Here is a 19963-nt window from a genome sequence, read left to right as displayed (position 1 = left end):
AAGAAGATTAAAAAAAAAAGGTTATGAAAGGCTTTAAAAGTTTAACAGCATGATGTATTTGATCGTGGTGGTGTCAGGGAACCATTGGAACTGATTGGGTAGGGAGTGAGTTAGACCTGTACTTTAGAAAAATTATTTTGGCATCTGAGCAGGTGATGGACTAGAGCAGGGAAAGACTTGAAAAGGACTGACCAGAAAGCTATTATATTAGTCCAAGGATGAGAAAGGGATAAACCAATCTAGTGGCTATGAGTAGAAATGGGACGTACAGATGTTGTGAAATTAGAAATAAGCATATTCAGTAAGAGAAGTGATTAGGCATTTATAGAAATTTAGTATATCAGGTATTATAAGAAGAGTTTTACAAACATTAGCTCAATCTTCACAAACCCCCTGTAGGATAATGCTTTTATCCCAATCTTTTACAGAAAAGGAAATCAAGACAGAGGAACTTACATAATTAGTATCTGAGGTCATATTTGAATTTGAGATTTCCTGAGTCTAGAGAGAGAACTCTAGGGTTCTACCAAGTAGTTTCTTTTTCTTTTTTATGCAAAGATTATTTGTTTTTGTTTTATTTTATTTTTAATAGTTTTTATTTACCAGATATATGCATGGGTAATTTTACATTGACAACTGCCAAACCTTTTGTTCTAATTTTTCCCCTCCTTCCCCTCCCCCTGCCCCAAGATGGCAGGTTGACCAAAACATGTTAAATATGTTAAAGTATAAATTAAATACAATATATGTATACATATCCCAACAGTTGTTTTGCTGTGCAAAAAGAATCAGACTTTGAAATACTGTACAGTTAATCTGTGAAGGAAATCCAAAATGCAGACGGACAAAAATAGAGGGATTAGGAATTCTATGTAGTGGTTCGTAGTCATCTCCCAGAGTTCTTTCGCTGGGTGTAGCTGGTTGTACCTAGTTTCGACAACAGATTGCTGCGAAGTGAAATGAACAGAACCAGGTGGCAACAAGACTATATGACGACCAATTCTGATGGACTAGGCTCTCTTCAACAATGAGATGATTCAAACCAGTTCTACTTGTTCAGTGATGAAGAGCGCCATCTACACCCAGAGAGAGGCCTGTGGGAACTGAGTGTGGGTCACAACATAGAATTTTCATACTTTCTGTTGATGTTTGGTTGCATTTTCCTTTTTTTTTTTCTAGATCTGATTTTTCTTGTGCAGTAAGATAACTGTATAAATATATATACATATATTGGATTTAACATGTATTTTTAACATATTTAACATGTTTTGGACTACCTACCATCTAGGGGAAAAGGTGGGGGAAAGTAGGGAAAATTTGGAACAGATTAAGTTTTGCAAAGGTCAATGTTGAAAAATTCCCCATGCATATATTTTATAAATGAAAAAAATTGAGGCAAATAGAAATGACTTGTCTTGCTTGTGGTAATACTGATTTTGATATGTACTTTTCCTAACAGTGACCAAGAAATAATCCATAAAATGAAATACAAAAAATAAAATTGGTAACATGAAAAACAAACAAAAAACCCCAACAGATTGGAAATATGAGGTACAGCAAGTTGGCCAGAGATGGATAAGCTTTGGTAACTAGGATATTGAAATCCTTGACAGTAATGGGGAAATTTAAAGAGAGAGACATGGGAGAAGGGAGAGATAAGATCTGTGTGTAAATATATTCCATTCTTTGAATTATTTTGTTCCTTAGAAAGTTTTTTTTGATTTTCCATTTCCTAAGGCTTCCAACTCATTTTCACAATCATTTGTAGAATTACCGCAGAATATTCACTCTTTTTAAGAAATTTTAGACAGAGTCAAGTTTCAGTGCATTCTCAGCTCATGCTGCTTTATTGCTAAAAACTAAAAACAAACCCCAAAAGTTTTATACAGAGTTGCAGAATTTCCAACGTATGGTTTAAAAAAGTTTCTCATACCATCAAAAGAATAAAATCTCTTCTTCAAAATCCCAAAGATGCATAGATATAACAGCAAGCTGCGGTCTGCAAAATTTCAGGTATATACAACGAGAAATTCTAACAATATACCTTGTAAAGTATAACTGTGCAATGGAACAGAGATTACAGTGCTGCATGTGCATACAGTAAGTAAACAATCTTTCCTGCACTAAAGAAAGTCAATACAATACATAGAATATAAGTGAGTATTGGGTCTTCCTAATTTAATGTCAAATTGTTTTATTTTACAATACAATTTAAAAGCAGATTCAAAAATAATACAATTACAAAAATTTATCATATCCTATTCCAGTTCACCCCATGATGAAAAAAACAAAACAACCTAACATCTCAACAATGGTGCAGCAATTGGAACTGGTCTGAATCACCTCATTGTTAAAAAGAGTACTATTTACTAAACTTCTGGATTCAGAGGCATCATAGCATTTAGCTGAGATTCATGATTTTCTTTGAAATACTGTAACTGAAAGGAGAAAACTGGGAAACCTTTGGGAAGAGAAAATGAAGGTATTAATCAAATTCTCTACATGTCTATCCCTATGGCACCTTTATTTTCAAGGGAAAAATATCTTTAGAAGGAAGGCTTACTGTGAGTTTTTGCTTTTAAAGAATAATTCTGAAAGTTTGAGTTTCTTGATGTTTTTTAAGATAAAAGGAGTTGCATGTACCAGTATTTACAACTCCCTTTTAGAGGAGTTGATGAATGAAGCTTGATGGTTAATATAGTCTTAAACCAAAAATAATTAACATTTAATTTCCCTAGTTGGTTTCACAAATGTTCTACTAAAGAGGCTTAGTAAAGCTTATCTTTCCAAGTGTGTTGGGAACAAACTTGCTAAGTATGAACTAAGTGGTTCAACTCTGGATTATTTGAAGGTTATTTTTATCCTTTACCTTGGAAGATGGAGTTTTTCCAACAGTACCAAGATAAGCTGTACAACAATTAAAGTGAGGTTATATTAACTTAAGGAAAACCTTTGCGGGAAGCAGCTTATTATCACTTCTTTGTACTGTATTAGTTCTTGTTTGCTATAATCACACATGCTTCTGGTAATCTCAAGTTACTCCAAAAGCTCCACAAGAATCTTTAGTCCCCAACCAGAAGTGTTGCAGTGAATTGAAGAGCATTTGCTTTTTTTCTCCCTAAATGAGGAAGTTAATAGTAAATCTATTTAATGAAATAAGGATGCATATAAATTCATCTTGAGGGGCAAGAATTCCTTATGGAATCTAACTGACCATTAGGGTTAAATAATTTTGTATCTTTGGCTCTAAAAACCTATTTCAAGTTACATAAATTCAAAAATATATCAATATAACAACTAAACAAAGATGTAACAATATTTTCAGGTCAATTCCTGCAAAATGGAACAATATCCTTTGTTGCAGGGAGCCATTATTATTGCTAATTGACACCAGTACAATTCAGTACAGTTGTCTGTAAGTGGCTAAAATTACCTAAAAATATTGTATTAAAAAGCTACTGAACACCTGAAATATGTGCACTGTGCTTATTGATATCATTCACCTTCAAAGTACTAGTTTTACTGGGCCTACACTCAGGCCACTTTTGCCTTTTTTTAAATAGACCCAGTTATTACTTTCCATACTACAGTTGGGCCACCCACTCACTCCTGAAACTCTGCACCTTTTTGATTGAGACAACTAAGAAATTCATTCATCAACACCACATGCTTCTTCTTTGTCCTGTTATTTTTAAAAACATGCTTTGGGGGCTAATATAAACCCTCTTCTAAACAGCTGGAGTGTCATGCTGCTATCCCTGTTTATTCTCTACCCTCTCTTTATTGATGGGAAGCAAACCACACAAGAACTGAGTTTTCAAGCAGTAAATTTAAGCTATTAATAGTTACTATTGCTTTGTTATATATAAATGCATATATCAGTTTTCTAGTAATTATATGACACTAGGCATTTTAAATCATGCATATTAGAATTCTAGCTCTACTGGGATTATGGGCTTTTGTGCACACTGTTGCTTTTATGGTCATCATGCATTTGGGTCCTTCAATCAGACCCATGTCTGATAAACATGCAAAACAAAACTTCTTGATTCAGAGGCATCATAGGATTTAGCTGAGATTCATGCAATTAATTTTCTTTCAAATACTGTAACTGAAAGGGAGAAAACTGGGAAACCTTTGGGAAGAGAAAATGACGGTATCAATCAAGTTCTCTACATGTCTATCCCTATGATGCTTCTGAATGGAATTACAAAATTACCAACAAAAAAAATTCAGGATCATTTCACACTGGTACAAGGGAGACTGGGATACAAATCCATTCCCTTAAAGGTGGAAATGATACGGCAGCAGAAATAATAAGAAAAGTAAATATAAAACTTTATATTTGTTAGGGATTTTCCTGGCCAACTTTGTGATGGGTATAATACCACAAAAGGACAAAGGTAGTATGTTGTGGAGAACCTATTCAGTAAAGTGGTTTCTTTTACTAATGCTGAAAGAAATTACTTATATAGTACTCCTTATCCTCCTATTCCACATACATTCTGAAAAGATTAATAGCATAGCTAGTACAATATAAACTAGTTAAATTTTCAATGCCTTAAAATTTGGTGTAGCCCTCTGCTTCTAGAAACAATTTTAACAAGCAATCTTTTAGGCCAAGTTTATTTTAACAGCCCAGCATATTCTAAACAAAGGAAGTTATTTGCCTTTACCAGCAGCACCAAGAGAATGTAAACTCCTCAAGGGCAAAGACCTCATCCAATTTTGCATAGTGCCTGGAATACTGTATGATCACACTTCATATTTAACTAGAGCTCACTCATTAATGTGATATCTCCACACAAGGGTGATGCTTACACCCTTAAATGAATGAGCTTATCTGGATACCATCCTTACATTGGATGCATCTGGTTAATTACAGCATTTAGATACATAATTAATGTGGCTGTTCTATAAAGTCCTTTATCTAGCACAAATGTACATCTGTGACCAAGCCAGATATCTGAAAATCGCTTGCTTATTCCAATGTGTAACACCGTGGGGCACACTAAAGAGCAAGAGGAAGCCAAGGGGGTGCATTCCTCTGGTGGCTGAGACATGTTGGTTACATTTAGTTGTCGTCTTACCTTTGGGGAATCACCAAAGAATATCATGTTCAAGAGGCATGACTTTCTTGCCTTCCCTCTCCCCTCCCCAGGTTCACATATAGGCATATAATTAAGCATCGTGAACCAAGGGACTTATAACTAGCTTATATAGAAATGTAGTTATTTTTTAGGAGCTAAATGGCCAGGGTGAATTGTCCATATAGACAGATGGTATGAAACAATAGAAAAATTTACTTAGTCTCACTACTCTACCTTGGCTCCTGAACTAGGATGGTGTGCTGGGAGGTGGAACGGTTTTCTGTATTAGAGGACAAGCTGCCAGAGGCTCTGGCCACTCCTCCATTAAAAATATGGTTAAAAACAAAGAAAAACAAATTCACAAACATAAAGCCTTTCTCACAATTGTAACACTAAGAGCTTTCTTAACCACAAATATAGAAAATGCAAATACCAAATTTAAGTTCTTTTCTTAATCCTAGAAAAGAAAATGAATTAAAGAAATCAAAGAAGAAAAAAAAAATCTATCATGGAGGAGTTATCCTCAAAGTAAAGTCTCAAGTAGAAAAGCTACTTGGAATGCGCTGGTGAGACTCCAATTTATTTCCCAGAAAAAGCTCACTATCTGGGGAAACAAATGGAGCTTTCAGTCTCACATAATGAAACCTCTCTAGTGTGTACATAGACATGCGCGCACACACATCTTTTATAGATGTCATCTACCTAAAACATGTTTTCTTTCATGCAGCTCTGTCAAGGACTGAGCACCACACACCACAAACTTGAGTGGTAACTTACTTTACAGGTTTGCTAATTCAAGTTAGTTACTATTACATGCAAAATAGTTATTGCTACTAAAATGTTATTCTTTTAAAATTATTAAATTATTTTATGGCTTTGTTTGCATCAGGGGCATTCCCCCTGCATACTGTGCTATTTTGCATTGCAGTTTCAGAGGTATTTTTTTTTTAAACTGATTCTCCTAAGCACTATACTATTTGAATCAAAGGTATAACTATTTGAGTCTAGACTAAGAGAACCTGAATCTTGTCCCTAGAGAACTGCTACAAAGGGGCCTACATACTCAAAGTTGTTTTCTCATGCAGTGTTGTACACTTATCACATATCTGTAGAGTCATATTTTATAAAACCTGGATTATTTGAGGTTTTGGGATTCTAATCACTATTTGAGGAAATTGGACTCCAATAATTTCAAGAAAATCACCTCCAATTTCTCAAAGAAGTCATTTACAGACAGGAATTGCTTTACCAGAGAAAGATGAACTAGCCTATGAGTGGCAAAATTATCTACTTCTTCTGGAAAGGTAGGAAAAAGAGGACATGTACAAGTTTGAAAGTTATATCCTTAAACTGCATACTGCAAACATAAGCACTACAAGGAAACCTATTAAGCTTCTAACGGACTACCCGTCCAATTTTCAAAATGCAAATCAAGCAAGAGAAGTAGCAAGAAGACCACATTAAAAATAATAAAATGTATTTGAAAAGTGAGGACAACCTAAAACAAATATTTTGATTCTAATATTTACAAAGATTTCTCTGCACAACCCAGAGACAGTGATGTGCAGATAGGAAATGTGAAAGTCTACATGCTACCCTTGAGTTGACAGAGCATCTCATGTGAGGCAGATAAAAGAGTACCCAATTAAGATATATAAATTGTACTGTGGTCCCTGGATACAGAGAATGTCTAAATACAGAAATCAAACAGGATTAAGCTAGAAAACATACAGGGACATAGGAAGAACAATCTCACACAAGAAGCATAAGCCAGGATCACTACGTTGTGGGGGAAATGGAGGTGTCATCCAGAGTTTAAGTTTGTGATATAAATTGGACAGTCACAGTTATATCAGGTTTAGAATATGTAATACTATGTGAAGCTGAAACATCCCCACACATATTCAAGGCCTCCAACCCAGAATAATTCTATTTCTGAACTAGTCCTTTTAGTCTGTCACTTCCCCCCCAGGGAGAAGATACAGGTTCAGAACTTTTACACAAAAAGGGAAATTTTTACATTTTCCATTTTTTTATACTACTGGTTATTAATATAAAGAATTCATCACTTTTAATTTTAAAATTACTACTAGGCTCATGCACTGGCCCCTAACATGGCACTACATTTTCCTACAAAGCATTAATGCTTATGAAACTATACATATTATCAAAATGGAAGACATTGGTGATTTTGTTGTTCTCAAACAACTTGTAACATTATTTTGTCCACAAGTATTAAAAAAATATATGTATATACATACATATATATATATGCACATATATATATGTAATTATTGCACATGTCCCTTGTTTATTTGTTTTAACTTTTCAAAAAAGAAAATTTCCACTCAACAAGGAGGACTGGAAAAATTGAGAGTATAGCAATAGGTCATAGACAGCACTGCCTAAAACCACATCTAGGAGAAGGACATTATAGAAAGACAGAAAAAAAAAATACAAAAGGTGTCTTAAGAGGGAATATAAGGCTGAAACAACCAATCACGAAACAGATTTTAGTTGTAACAAGACTTTTTGACAGTTGTAAATAAGGCAGGCATATATTTAAGGGAAACACTAAACAGTTAAGTTACTGGTTATGGATCTAGGATACTCTAAGGAATCTAAAGAAGTAGGTCTGATGCCAAAGCACCAATGGGCCAGAATAGATCTGTTGCAAGTTTGACAAGATGTAAAGAGAATAGGATGGCCCTGCTGCCTGCCAGCAGATCTTGCCAGAAAGGCTACCAATACTAAGACATTAAAGGGAATGGCAGAGAACCGAGATTTACAGTCTTTCTCAACATCTTGGTGGCACCAATGTTTACTCCTTTAGTAAGGAGTTTCCCCAGTAACACTGGCCTTTACCTTTACAGAGTAGTAACGAATAAAAAAATTAAACAAATGACTGGGAGGTATGCCCGACTGAACTGAAAGATTTTTAAGTACTGCAAACATAGAACTTTCAAAAGGCATGACTACCTATTCAGAGTATCCCAAAAGATATATTTCTCCTAAAAGATATTTTGATTTAGATTTCAATTCCCATTGGCTAAGATATAGTAATTCATTAAAGATCAATATTCCATTTTGACAATTCTCATCTTTACAAACTTCCACTTGTGCAGACCCAATCCTGAATCTAGGGTCTTTACTTTTAGCATCATACCAAGGTTCTGGATGGGCACATTACCAGAGACTCAAAGATGTAACATATAGTCTTACTATCTAGAAAGTTTCATGATTGATTTCTCTAGTCATGTAACAAATAAAAGAGAACGATCTTCTCTTGAACTAGTAACGCCTCATCCCAAACTCTGCTTTGGACTTCTCAGGTGCAAGGAAGGATTTCAGTTGCCAAGGGAAGCATTGTTTTTTTTTTTTTTTTTTCTTTTTCTTTTTCAGAGGAAAACACAAGTTATGCCACATTGCAGTGCTTGATCTAAGTATAAAACTACTTTGTGGATTTTTTTTTTGGAGGGGAGGGTGCAAATGGGAATGAATCCCTAAAATTCTTCCAAGACCTAATTTTACTCTGTTTCAAGCCAAGGTTGATGAATATTATTCTGCGGCCCATCTTCCTGTGAGATGCTTCAGTTTCACTCATGGAAATCTCTCAGAGTCATCTGATTTAAAGGATTATGTTCCCATTGACACTGAAAAAGATGATAATATAGGATGGCATGCAAATGGAGCTACGAAAAGTATTTATGCTTTTTGTCTTTCAAGGTGAAGATACATGGGAAAATTCTTTCCTACTCCCACTCTTTTTCCATTCTGCTATATTCATAGCCAACTACAAATTTGATCTGGTGTTATAAGTATACAGAGGCAGACTACTTGTTCCAGTTCACTCTTGGCAACAGCAGGATGAAAACCCAAACTCCAGAATGTCCCATAAAACTCCACAAAGAAGAAAAGTATCAGCAAATCAAGTATCCATAAGACAGCCTTAATTCTTGGTAAGATCAAAATTTTTTGTTCTTTGTTTAATCAAAAGTCAATGAAATCTGTTTTCCCCAACAGATCCAGGAACGCATTCATGGAGTATGCTTGTGAACAATCTGATCCTTTTTTGTGAAAATGGAAAAAAACATCTTAATGGTATGAAGTCAAATGTTACCTAGGGAACAGGCAATGCAGCCAGGCTTTGTTTCTTAGGAAGAAATCTTTCTTCTCACTGATAAATGTGGGCATACTCTTCCAGAAATATATTTGTTAAAATAACATGTTTTCTTCATGTACGTTAAAAAAAAAAAAAAAAAAAAATCCAGTATACTATATAGCTGCTTTACTTACCATGTCACATGGGTATCTACAAAGCTGGCCCTTTGTTCTGGATTAAGAAATCTATGTGATGGAATTAATTAGGATTCAGATACATTATTTTTAGTTTCTAAAATGTACTTTCCATACTGAAATAAAAGATATCCTGTTCTAATTATGTATACATGTAATTCTATACTAATTCAAACAGGATACAAGCAGCCTCTGCAGACATTTTGATTTCTTAGGCAACGAACTCACAAATATCATCATCTAAGGACCTGGCACTAATCTAAATATTATGCTTCTATATGGGGGGGAAAAAATCCCTTCTTTCATCTAAGTAAACAGCTGCTGAATTTTAAACATCAATTACTTCTTTTTTCCTGGTGGAAACCACCTAACAAAGCTAAATGTGCTGGATTTGAGAAGTGGAACATGACGTGAAGGTATCTTTTCCATTCTGGTTCATGGAGTTAAAGTAGAGAGGAGATATATCCAAATGTCAAGACCAAGGACTTCAGTTAAATAAAAAAAAAAGCAGGATCACCTGAGAAAGCAGTGAAGGATCTAAAAACACAAAAGAAAAGTAGGATTAGGATAGTTATTTCTGCTTGAGCTTATTTCACTGAAAAGGTTTATTTCTCTAACCAAAAACATATATATGTCTATGTCTGTCAATCTATCTATCTATGTCACATGGTTTAAAATTTTCAGTCAGAAGAATGAAATGCTGGCAAAATAGTAAGCATAAAGTGTTTCTTCTGAAAAAGCAGCTAAGCACTTATAGAAAATATCCATACATTTATAGACATAGCAATAATAATTTCTCAAATGTAAAATTCTCTTATTTTTATAATTTAAGACTGTTCAACATTTTAAAGTTCTAATCATAACAATGTTATTTGTTATAAAAACTTTGATATCTACAGACAATCTACCCTCTGTTATAAAATGTCCTCCATGACAGTGAAAAACACTTTGGAAGAGTACATTATCTTCCTGTTTTATATCTGGTTTAATATTCATAATGAGGATCACCTAATAACACTATTATATCTTTCAAGGAATTTATAAAATTGATGAAAACAGCATGGTATAATACAAAGAGTACTGTATTTAGAGCAGAGAACTTCCATTTAATTCCTATCTCAGTCAATTACTACTTGTGTTTCCCTGGACAAATCATAATTTCTCCAAATTCAAATCTTGTCTGCAAAATGAAGGGAGGATGGAAGCAAATTTGACCACAAGGTGTCTTTAAGCTTTGGATCTATAATCATACAATCTTTACAAATGCATAAGAGAAAACTTGTTGGTAGGTAGTTTTTAAGGTTGGGCTTTTTTACCAAATTCAATGCTTTTAAAATGTTGATAAAAAATAAGCGATGAAATTCCTTTCTGTGCATATTTCTATCAATTAGATGGGTTTAAAAATAATACCAGTATGCTATAGAATGTATTGATGAAAGTCTGCCCACTTCCATTTCATACTTTCAACAAGTATCCCCTTCATGCATGAATTATAGAAAACAATTACTGGCAAAACAATATGGATAATCACATCAATCTAAATGGTAAGAACAAAGCAAACAAAATTGAATGCTGTAAAATTATAATGACCAAGCTTGGCTACAAAGAAAGGATGATAGAAAACACCTGCATTAGGTGGAGGTTTGAATGAAAATACCACCAAGAGCCTAAGATTCTACTCTGGGTCAGCTGCAAATCAGAAAATAATGAGAATATCATATTCTTAACAAAGTCTGAGAAAAAAAAATGTGGTAACTCTTCTATAAAGATATAAACAACCCCTTATTTAATTCCTGAATCTACGAAACACATACTAATTTATTTTATGTCTTCCTCTTGGCAACAACATTTCTTTATCTCATGCATAACATTGGAAACTACCTTTAAGGTGATTTAAATGTGACACAATTAAAGACAAAGTAGCAGGTCAGTTACACAAAGTTCAATAAACAGAATTCTATTCATATTTCTGTTCATTAACTTTGATTAATTAAGACAATAGATCCTGAACACATTGACATACAAAAATATTAGCCAAGTCTTGAGTCCATCTTTCTGAATACAAGGCTGAAAACTTAAAACATACTTACAGTAAATTTATGGAAAGACTGACATAAATGTACACAAAACAAAGAACCAGTAAAGTATTTACACAAGGACAAAAATGTAAATGAAAAGACCCAAACTTGAGACTCAAAATGCACCTCCCTCTCTTCTTTGAAGAGACTGGGGTGAGGGATTATGGGTATGTAACATGGTCTACACTGCCACATTTGGATATTTGGTAGATGTGTGGCCTGGCTTTGCTGAACTGCTTTTATTCCTTCTTTCTTATTTTGTTACAAGGAACGGTTCACTGATTTGGGGAATATAATTTGAAATAAAGGTAATTATTATAAAAATAAAAGATCAAAAAAAAAACCCATCATGTTTAGAACCTGTGAATGTATTATCTTAAAAAAGTGCTTGTACTCAAACAAGTCCTTACCTACTTCACCCCAACTCAGCTACAGCAATTATACACCTCTGGAAACAATATCAAGTCTTCCTGGAAACTTACCTATAATAAAATCCAGACTCACTTTTTCCTTATTCCCCTCTTTAGACTTGTAGATTTTACCCTACCTTATTCTTCCTGCAAAAATGCTAAGTGTTTTGAGAAAAAGCTGTCTGAAACTATTAAACTGAACTTGAGAATATAAATTTGCACCAGATTTGTCTACTAGAGTTGTCATGTTCTCTTCTCTAAAATATAAAGTTCTCTGGGAGCAGATTTCTCGGAGGGCTTCTAGAGGCTGCCTTAGTTTCAGCTCAGTTCAATAATCACCTCAAATGCAGCCAGGAGTTAAAGTCCAGATCCTTTATTGTCTCCTTCAAAATAGCTCGGTTAGCTTTCTTAGAGGCCTATCTCTCTCCTTGGTTCTGAGAGCTCTTGCTGGTAGTCCTTTGTCTCTTCCAGCTTCTGCCTCTAGCTCCCTCTGAATCCAAAGCCTCCAGTCAGCGCAAAGGTGGAAGTTGGAATGAATCTGACTCTGCTTCCAAGAGTGGGCTTGTAGGAGCTCCTCCTTTGATATGCTCTCTTAAAGGTGTGAACTCTAATAAGTACTAAGTACATAATCACTGTCTCTATCAATTCCAATGACTTAGCACCTTGTTTCAAGTTCTGGCCCATAACATGGAGTAATTGTATAAAAGTATTTTGCACATACATATCACCTAACAATGTCATCCTTATATAATCTGTATTTACTTTCCTACATTCTAATATAAATTTCTTGTTTACTCCTTGAGAGCAAGAGTGATTTCTTTTTTAGTTTTTTTACTTTATTCCTATCTCCCAATGGCCTCCCAAATGTGCTCTTCTCACTTCTGATTTTGTGTCCCAATACCTAGCACAGTATCTGGTACATGATTAGCACTTAATAAATTTCATTAGACAGGCTCATTAATTACTGTAAAAAGGCAGAAAAAAAGAATTAAAGAAATTTAATAAGCACCTGGGAATGCACCAGTTCCCTGGAAGTAAAAATGCTTCCCAGATTAATAATTTTTTTTTTAAATCTTACTGATAACTTAAAAAAAAATATTCCTTACATTTCCCAATGGATCCTTTTTCCTTCCAGTAAATTACCCCTCATAACAAAGAAAAGTTCAGAAAAACCAGCATACTGAGAAAAGCTAACAGTGTGTGCATTCACACCCTGTCCCACTCCATTCCTTGTCCTGGCCTGTGCAATAGATGGGGTGGACCTTCTCTAGAAGCCAGGCTTAACTGCTATTCTTCAATGTTATGGTAATATATTGTTTCCCTGGTTTTATTTACTTCACTTTATGTGATTTCATTTAAGTCTCCTTGAGCTTCTCTGCATTTATCATATCCATTATTTACACAGTAATATTTTGACCCACAACCCATTTATTCATTCCCCAGTAAAAGGCCATGATGTTAGGTTCTTACTGGGTGCTAAGTTGGTACTTAATAATTCTCTAGCTCAGGGTTCACAGTTTTAGTCCACACCTTTAAAAAAGAGCAAGTTCATTGGTCAGTAAGGGGTTTCCACAAGCCCCTGGGAGTACCCACAAGCCCATTCTCTGGGAGGATAAAAAGAAGAATGTTGAGTCTGAGGAGTCAGTTCTGGATTGGGTCAAGGAGAAAGATATTCCATGCATTCACAAGTCCAGCAATCCCACTTTTGGAGAGGAAGAAGAGGATTCGAGATTCTACCTTCATTCTGGCTGGAGGCTCCAGAACCCTCCCAAGAAACCTGCTCACAGAGAAAACGTTAAACAGAAAAGAAACCTCCTCCCAGAGAAGGATTATAATTGAGAGACTACAGAATTTTGCACCATGTGATTTGTTCCCAGCTTTCTGCTACTATAAAATAAGAAAACCAACAAAAACTTAAGTGTCTACTATTTGCTAGGCACTGTGTGAACTGCTTCAGGACAAAAATCCTCCTTGTTTTTCTTTTTGTTAGTGACAGAAGCATTACAGATATAGGGCAAGCAGAGACCAGAAAAGGGATTTTGAGTCTAAGAGGTTTGAAAGGGAGATTTGGACTTGTAAGTGACAAAACTATGACTATGATCCTAATTAGTTAGTTAATCTTACTAGCCCCCAATTTGGTCTTTATTGAGTCATGTCTGAATCTTTATAACCCATTTAGGCTTTTCTTGTGTTGGTCCCCATTTCCTTCTCCATACAATTAAGGCAAACAGGGTTAAGTGATTTGAGCAGGGTCACACACAGCTAGCAAGAGTCTAAGGTCAGATCTAAAGTCAGGTCTTCCTAACTCCAGGCCCAGTGCTCTACCCACTGTAACCCCTAATTGCCTCTATCTGATTTTTAGACTATTACAAATCTCTCCACTGAAACCTGCTATAAAAGTCTAGAGGGAAAAATCCCTGATAATTATAGAAGCCCCATGAGGAAATGTGCAAATCCCTCAAGAAACACTAGTGAGATTAAAAAAACAAAACAAAACAAAACAAAACAAAAGGAGCGGGCTAGGTGAAGGTTCTTGGCAACCTTTGGGATGCTGACAACCCAGTAGCTGAAATGACCGATCACTTCTGGATAGCAAGCCTGTTTCATTAGCAAGAGCTTTCTGGGGCTAATTCAAAGCCTACAAGAGCTGGTTTCCTTTATTTTTCTTCTACACTGTGAAACATTCCTACAGGCAGAAGAGACTAAATCCCTTCTGCAAGATGCAATTTGCTACTGTTTTCTGTGGTTCCTGACAGCGTGTAATTTCTTTTGTCTGATTCTGATTCTCAAACTGAAACTTCCAGCTTTTACATTCAGCTACATATGAAATATGAATACATATTAAATACAAACAACATAAGCACTTGCAAACAAAGACTAAAAGAAGAAATATCTAAACCATAACTACTGAGAATAAGAGAAAATAAAAATGATTGTCATCAATTTTCAGTGGTATAATGCAATTCTACTTTTACATAGGAAACTAATGAAAGTCTTAAGAAGACATAGGACTTTATACTGAAAAACATTACATTTCATATTTCACTTTGTGCTATCAGTAGGTGTTATGCAAAGAATCGTAGTCAAACCCGTGTGCAAAATTAGCAATTTACAAGAAATGGTTCAGCCAGCCTATTTATTCACAAATAAATGAGAATGACATTGGTATCTAGTTAAAGTACAAAAACACTGAGTTATAAAATGATTATTAACTGTTAATTGTTACTTGTCTGCTCGGTACTATACCCCTGAGAAATTCCATTTCAAAGACATGACCTCATTAATTCCCACAACAGCTTGATGATGTAAGCAAGTAAAAATGTATTATCTTCATTGTACACATGGGGAAATAAAGACATTGAAAAGGACTTATTCTGGGTCATTCAATGAAATGGAAAGAGGATGAAACTGAGCCTGAAAGCTGAATCAATGATTTGTTACTAATTTATTAAGATTTCCCCAAAATGAAATCCAGAGATACCTACAGAATGATGCAAATGAAATATCTTTTTTTTTTCTTTTAAAGAACCTGTAAGACAAAGAAAAAGTATATCTAATGAGGATTCATTAAAAGCAGAAAAAAATAAAAGCTGGTAGCTGCTAATATTAGAGAATTAACTGTTAAAAAATTGGAGAAGAGACTTAGAAACTTTTTTTAGGTAGGGAAATTCTTACTGTGATAGAAGATGGGAAAGAGAAGACTGGGGCATATAACTTCTAAAGACTTCTCTGAAATGAGGTCAAGTTGAACAAAGGCTGTCTGTAGAAGAAATTTTTCTCTCTGGCACACTGTCACTTACAGTTGGGAACAACAGTCTGCAATGATACATGCCACATGAAAATAAGCTTTTCATACTGACAGTTCCCAATCAAGAATTCCAGTTTCCAAAAATCACATTAAACCCTTTAATCTTTTTAGATCATCACTTATTTTGTTAATCACTTATTTGCTTGAATTTTTATGATGTAACTTAACAGGCTGTTACAATATTGATTTCTAGAAAGGCTTATTTCCATTTCTGCATTATACTTTATATAGGCAGCTCTGGTCAATTTTTACAAACTATATTCTGAGTCATATGTATGACACTGTCTTTATCCCTAGCCTTAGCTTCATCAGCAAAAATCCTTAAAGGACAATAGGTTAAAATTAATTTTTCTGTAATCTTCAGTTCTATGTTCTACTCTCAACCTTACTTCAAAGAAAGGTTATCTTCCCCTGAAGAACAGGCAAATACTTTTTCTCAGATTATAGAAATGCAGAACAGGAAAGAAAAACATAGCAATGATGCAGTTAGGTTTTTTTTTTGTTTGTTTGTTTGTTTTTAAAATAGGTGGCAGAATGGATAAAACTGAAAGGTAAAGAAAACATAAAAGGAGAAGAAAGTGGTTTCCGCTAACTTTTCTTCCTATACTGTTCTCGTTTCTGGTCAATGAAAATAGATTGCAAATGGTTCCTGAAACAAACTAGACATTTATTACTCCTATACTATAAAAGATCTTTAATGAAAATTTGGTGTAAGAAGAAAACTTAATTTTTCTTTTTCTATAGGTAATGCTTTCAAAAATCAACCTAGTTAATAAGCATAGGCTCCTCCCAGAAATGATATAATTATCTTCACTCTTGTATAACCTCTAAAATATACCTCATCGCTGTTTTCAGTTGATAAATAATTCAACAGGATGCAACTTTATGTTTTGCAAAGAATTCAGTGCATTACAGTTATCTAATAAATAATTCATAATTATAACTTGCTCTTACTTCATATGTAGCTAAAAATCTGATCATAGTGGTATTCAAAGCATCACATCACTTGGCAGCAATCTAATTTTCCAACTTTAGCTCTTATCATCTCCTCCTAAAGTCTACTCTTCAGTCAAATAACACATATTCTATGCTTTCTGGGTGTCCTAAGTATAGAATCTTATTCTCCCTTAATCTCTACCTGCTAAAATCCTATTCATTTTGAAGTATCATTTACTTCATGTAGTTTTTATCCAATCTTCTCATCTAGAAATGTCTCCCATTCAGAAATCTCATAATCTTTCCCCTCTACTTTTCTTATATATCTAAGTTCCACTTTGCAATTAAATTATTTACCTACATTTCTTATCTTCCATAATAGTATGTATTATATTCATCAACCTTTATTTCTTTCAGAATCTAAAACAATGCTTTGTATACAAGCTCATATTAAATGCCTGCACTCAATAGAAAGTATAGAAGTAAGTTTCTATTCTATGTTACATAATATTAAAGAGAAGGAACTATCATTCAGCTATGGATAGATATAAAATGCCCTATAAAGCTGAAGTCCAATGTTTCACTTTCAAGGCTCCGAAGCCACCTGTACATAAAATTAAAATGAGCATTTCATTAGCAAATGTGACTTACTAGCAGAAAAGGAAAACAGGACTTTTCAGTAAAAACTGATATAAGCAATCTCACTATCCTCTTCAAGAACCTCATTTTTATTTTTGTGACAGGAAGAACGATTCATTGTCCAGAATAATGCAGGCGTCTTGCCCTACAATGCAGACTGCAAATTTGTAATACTCTTTCATAATGTTGCCAAAAGAATTGATGAAAGGGAGTGTTTAACTGTATGTAGTATATGCTAGACACCATAGAGAGTTGTACAGAAAACAGTTTCGCACATCATGAATTTATAATCTAGGGAAGGTATTAGTTCAGGGTGACCAAGAATTAACTAAGATCTTTTAATTTCAAGGTACTTATCCTTATAAAAATCCTTACAAAAAGTTTTAAACTAGTCTTTTGGACTAAAAATTTACTTATATAACATTTTTTAAAAACTGATTTACTTCCTTTATGGTAGTAAATTGAATAAAATTTGCATCTTTTTTACTTGCCCATTACAAATTGTTACTTATTTAGAGCAAACTGTCCAGCGAATTATTAAGAGGCTGTTCAAAAAAGAAAGGATTTTGAATAATGCTTCAACTTTTACTTACCAGTTAAATCCTGAGCTCTGGGTTCTGTTTTCCTTTCAAGATGAGGACAACCATAAACATTGTAGGAAAATTATTTTGCCTAGTATGAAGAATCTATGGATAAGGAAAAAATGAAAATTCAGTATTTGAAAGGCTTTTAATATACCCTTCATGGGTATTTTATGAATCAGTAGGACTATTAAAATGAACCAATCTAACTATAAAAATTTCCTTATCCCACAGAAAAATCACAGCTTGATAATTATTTTCTCTTTTACCCTGAAATGAATTTACCTAAAAATGATGCTAAAATGGTAATTGTGAAAATATGTATAGAAGAATTGCTCATGGTTTAAACACTGGATTGCTTGCCATCTTAGGGAAGAAGGGAAAAAAATTTGGAACGCAAGGTTTTGCAAGGATGAATGCTGAAAATTATTTACGCATATGTTTTGAAAACAAAAAGCTTAAAAAAAAAAAACAAACCTAAAAATAAATTATGCTAAAATCTCTCTTTATGATGATCAAAGATTTGTAACAGAAATTTCCCTCCTTAATTTTCTTTCTTTTAAATCCTCCATTCTTCTAAAAGGGTCTAAGTTGATCTTCTTTCTTATAGTCAAAAACTAAACAGAATTGCATAAAAATGACTTAAAGGTAACTAAATGCGGATCTTCTAGTATTTCAAGGCCATGCTGAAACAAGAACCACACTATTAAGCACATAATGTCAGAAATACTATAGTTCCATACACAGACATTATTATATACAAGGGACTGGGCTAAACATTCTATGTCCTTAAATTATAAAATGTTCAAACAGTTCTTGATTGACAGACAAAAGCTTTTATAAGGCCTATCTTACATAAGCTTTCCTCTGACATAAACCCATTAACAAATAAGAATTCAGATCAATTCTGACAGATGATCTTTTCAACAGCAAGATGACTCAGGCCAATTCCAATGGTCCTGTGATGAGAGCCATCTGCACCCAGAGAGAACTGTGGGAACTGAATGTGGATCACAACATAGTATTTTCATCTTTTAAAATTGTTATTTACTTGTATTTTTGTTCTATCCCATTTTTTCTTTTTATCTGATTTTTCTTGTGCACCATGATAATTTTGGAAATATGTATAGAAGATTTGCATATGTTTAACATATTGGATTACTTGCTATCTAGAGAGGAGGAGGTAAGGAGAAAGGAAGGGAAAAAAGTTGGAACACAGGGTATTGCAAAGGTGAATGTTGAAAATTATGGATATGTTTTGAAAATAAAAAGCTTAAATTAAAAAAAAAAGCTCGATACAGATTAATAAGAACTCTGAGTGAACAGGTAATTTGATAAACCAGTGATTCAAATAAATGCATTGTACACTGACAAAAAAAAAAATTAGCCTTTCCAGCACTTGACTTTTTATAAATCTGTATGGAATAGGTAAAAGAATCCAGAAACAAAAAGTGAAAGTACCAGCACCTTTAATTTATAGAGGAAGATATTAAAGACTTGAAGAATTAAGGAATTAAAGTGATTAAGTCCATGAAGTCTGCAAAAGTCCCCGAAGTTATATGGTGGGATGGGAGAAGGGAGGTGTTATAACTACAAAGGGCTACTGAACAGTATTGTTACATAATAAATTCAATTCTGCCTCAATTACATTTTATAATCGAATCCAAGTTATATAGTACATTCTAAAAATAAAGTATGGCAAAACAACTTATAGCGCAATATAATATAGATTCTGATTCTATATCTCTCTTGACCCTGAGGCAATAATCTAGTTAAACGCTAAAGTTAACGGAGGAAGTATTAAGACATACAATGGCCCTCCCAAAAAAGAACACACGGAAACCTGAGTATGTCCATATTGGACAGAACCAGAATAAAGCCCATCTGGGTAATCTCTCGGTGAAAACAAATCTCAAGGTCAATGGAATGAGGGCGGGTCAGGATCAAATCGACTCCCATCAAATAAGTAAGGAGAAAGAGAAAAAGAGGGAGGTAAAGGTGCAAAGGGTTGAAATTCTAATTACAGAAGCAAAAAAATTAATTAAAATCAACAAGCCAGATAGATGAAGGATGCACAGGCCTAGGCCGCAATAAATAACAGGAAAAGCGGATGCGTAACACGCCC

At 34.2% G+C, this 19963-nt stretch overlaps 1 protein-coding gene across 2 annotated transcripts in view; it reads right to left on the bottom strand.

Moving 5' to 3' along the window:
* The window catches only part of NUSAP1 (nucleolar and spindle associated protein 1), a 60485-nt gene that overhangs the window by 39996 nt on the left and 526 nt on the right, over positions 1 to 19963 (bottom strand). For both annotated transcript variants that reach the window (XM_074289326.1, XM_074289328.1), the window contains exon 2: positions 17851 to 17943. The gene's annotated coding sequence lies outside the window, so the exon portion shown is untranslated. The remainder of the gene's footprint in view (positions 1 to 17850; positions 17944 to 19963) is intronic.

The sequence above is a fragment of the Sminthopsis crassicaudata genome, chromosome 2 (assembly GCF_048593235.1).
Source record: "Sminthopsis crassicaudata isolate SCR6 chromosome 2, ASM4859323v1, whole genome shotgun sequence".
Lineage (NCBI taxonomy): Eukaryota > Metazoa > Chordata > Mammalia > Dasyuromorphia > Dasyuridae > Sminthopsis > Sminthopsis crassicaudata.
Note: the sequence above shows the minus strand (reverse complement) of the source record. Positions and strands in the feature narration are given on the sequence as shown.